Source organism: Pristiophorus japonicus, unplaced genomic scaffold (assembly GCF_044704955.1).
Source record: "Pristiophorus japonicus isolate sPriJap1 unplaced genomic scaffold, sPriJap1.hap1 HAP1_SCAFFOLD_165, whole genome shotgun sequence".
Lineage (NCBI taxonomy): Eukaryota > Metazoa > Chordata > Chondrichthyes > Pristiophoridae > Pristiophorus > Pristiophorus japonicus.
In genome coordinates this window covers 667,325-670,810 of record NW_027251331.1, presented here as the reverse complement: position 1 = coordinate 670,810, position 3,486 = coordinate 667,325, and the positions used below count along the sequence as shown (strand labels likewise).

Here is a 3,486-nt window from a genome sequence, read left to right as displayed (position 1 = left end):
AGGAGATTGAATGGCTGACGATGTATTAAGGCAGAGACGAGGTGGCCGAGAGGTTAAGGCGATGGACTCGTCGTCGTTGGCTTACAGCTTGACCACGTTTTGACATTCACATTTAACCTCATCTCCAAATTCCACTTTTACTTAAAGGGATGCTGTACTTTCCTCATGTCATCTCTCAAATTAATAATATATTCGTCAAAAGGAGAACAGTTGCAGTACAATGGCGAGGGGCACTAATTAGATAGGTATCTGAGAGACAGCACATGCACGATGGGCCATAATATCATTTCTCACCACCGTCAGAATCTGAGAGCTGCACTTTTCACTGTCGGCGGCTCGTTGGTCCACGGTTATGATTCTCGCTTCGGAATGATCACATTTGAAATGCGAGAGGTCACGGGCCAAATCCCGGTCGAGCCCCGCCATGTTTTACTCAAATTTCCGCTTCTAACAGCCGCTCGACATGTGAGAAAACAGACATATTTCACGTTAAAACGTGTGATTTTACGCCGATGTTTCATAAGCATCCAAATCCGAGTTCAAAGTGAAACCCGCCAAAGTGAGTAAAGTTAAAATATCTCACAGGAACTCGGCTCTGTGACTCGTTGGATAACCTAAACGCTTGTTTGCTTCCGGCCAATACTTGATCAGTATATCTTCCTGTCTGTACGCATAAGTTCACCTCAATTGGGATAAGCATACATTCAGCGTCAATCTCCACCTCTGCCCTGAATATGAGTGCGTACTGTTTCTCTAGAGCAGAAAAGATGAGAGAAGCTGCCTTTTGAATTTGTCCCTTGGCTGCCGAATGCAAAGCGGACAGGATATCAATCCGGGCTGGCAAAGCGACCTGGTCTGATTAAAAGGCGGCGACACCCTCTATTGTAGTCATGTTGTCGTCTTCTAGCCTCAACATTATGTTCAACGTATCGGAACATAAGCACCGCTCCCATTGTCTGGTAATGGTTCTGTTGTTCCCACTCATACCTCCTCTGGACCATCCTTTGTTACGTTATTGGCCGATTACCACCCACGCTGCCTTTCTCCATTGTGCCATTTATTAGTTAATCACTCCTGCGTTCCACTGTATCACAGACGTTCCCATTTGACCTCTCTCACTGCTAATTTTTCCAGGCGCTATTTTTGTTGAAAAAATCTGTAATCTTTAACTTTTTCAAAAATATCGGAATGACTATCCGACAGAATGTGAAACCGGATTCTTCCTCCACAAATTCTGCACGACCTGACGAGTTTCACATATTTATCTGTTTTTATTCATTCTATTTCCGTCTCCCTTTTAAGGGGATGTTCTGTCTTTCCGAGATCATTCTCTGTCTCTTTAAAATGGTGTGCAATCAGACCCGCATCATTCTGTGTCTGTTTAAAAGGGATGTGCTGTCTGTCCCGGATTTCCAATTTCAAATTTCAAAACCTGCCTTTGGAGGTTAAGGAATTTGAGTTTGTTTGTGTGTTTGAGTAAGCCAGAGTTTGTGCAAACGTGCAGTGCGATCTTACTGTCATGTGAGAAAAATGCATTACATGCAACTTGAAACCGTACTGATTTGATTGACCACTCCTTCGTGGACTCTCTGACGGATAGAAGAATCTGCTGTGGGATTTTGCGATTCCACATCTGAAAGAAGGGAAAATACACAAGTTAGAAATATAGCGATTTTAGGCAGGGCTTGCGTGTGGGCTGTGTGACATGATGACATCCTCCATCCCTATTTTCAAATTCAAATCAAATCAAACCAAGACAAGACACAACTGACTGACTGACTTTGTTTATACATGGGTATATATATATGTGTATATTTATATATAATCCCAAATTTTTAACTTCCAAAATTAATATGCTTTTTCTGTTCTGACTGCGCTGGGCTCTATTACTTTGACCTCTTCACAGCACAAGCAGCTGCTGTCAGATCCAGCAGAAAGACACACGCGACTTTAAAAGATCGCCCTTGTAGCCCACATCTTCCCTCATGGCTTATCTTCCACCATGGGCTTACTGTGTTTGGGTATTTATTGACTGCACCGCTCATTTCCAATGGAATTCTTCTAGTCGCACAGATTTCGTTCAATCAAAAAATACATAGATTATGAATTATTTATTTATTTATTTAAAACGACTCAAATTCAATTTTTTTTAAATACAATTTAAATGCATTCATTTTCTTAAAACGTTAAATATTTATATATTTCAGACTGGGCTGGTTTTACATCCCTCCCTCTTTCCTGCCTGTCTATCACCTGAGGCTTCAATAACAGTCTCTGCCCCGCGTGGTCCTGAGCCCCACGACGCAATTGCCTTCCGGGATGATCGAAATCTCACTTTATTCTTTAAAAAGAGAACTGCTGTCAGTCAAGGGTCATTCTGCATCTGGGTAAAAGGGATGTCCTTGCAGTCCCGAGTCATTCTGTGTCTGTTTCAATGGGCTGGTTGTCAGTTCCGGTTCATAATCTTTCACTTTAAAACGGATGTTCTCATAAACCCGAGTCATCCTGTATTGTTCGAGAAGTAGTATGATTTCAGCTGCAATGACCGAATTGTTAAACTGTTCTGTTCTAATTTACATTGGGCTTGCCTGCGCCGGTGCGCACCCAGATCGCAGTGCATCTGTTCATTCACTCGAAATATGCTCATCATTTCCTAAATCCACTCCTTGATATTGCAGTAGCCCCGAATGTGTTCGCAATATACACCACAACTCAATGAATGATACTGGCGACGGTCGCGTGGCCTAATGGATAAGACGTCTGACTTCGATTACAACCGCAAAGTTATTAGAAAATTACAGGTTCGAGTCCTGCCACGGTCATCTTAGCTCGCTATGTGAAATTTTATATTCTTTGTTTTGATTCTGCCGAGAAACCAACCATCTCTTCCAGTCACTCACCTGAAGTCAACGAAGGCTGTTTGCTTAAAGAATCTCATGGCAAGTTTTCATCATTGTCGATCTGCATGCACGGGCAGAGCAAGCTGTGAAGTGGACTTTCTTGCACATGATTTCTGTTTGGATACAAAAAGCTGGATATTGAATGGCTGACGATGTGTTAAAGCAGAGACGAGGTGGCCGAGAGGTTAAGGCGATGGACTGCTAATCTACTGTGCTTTGCACGCATGGGTTCGAATCCCATCCTCGTCGTCGTTGGCTTACAGCTTGACCACGTTTTGACATTCATATTTAACCTCATCGCCAAATTCCCCTTTGACTTACAGGGATGCTGTACTTTCCTCATGTCATGTCTCAAATTAATAATATATTCGTCAAAAGGAGAACAGTTGCAGGACAATGGCGAGCGGCACAAATTCGAGAGGTATCTGAGAGACAGCACAAGCACGATGGGCCAGAATATCAATTCTCACCACCGTCAGAATCTGAGAGCTGCACTTTTCACTGTCGGCGGCTCGTTGGTCCACGGTTATGATTCTCGCTTCGGAATGATCATATTTGAAATGCGAGAGGTCACGGGCCAAATATC

At 43.0% G+C, this 3,486-nt stretch overlaps 1 non-coding gene across 1 annotated transcript; it reads left to right on the top strand.

The window, feature by feature from the left end:
- The first annotated feature begins 3,067 nt into the window (after window positions 1-3,067).
- trnas-gcu (transfer RNA serine (anticodon GCU)) lies at window positions 3,068-3,149 on the top strand. Its single transcript has one exon. It is a non-coding gene; the product is annotated as a tRNA-Ser (tRNA).
- Window positions 3,150-3,486: the final 337 nt, after the last annotated feature.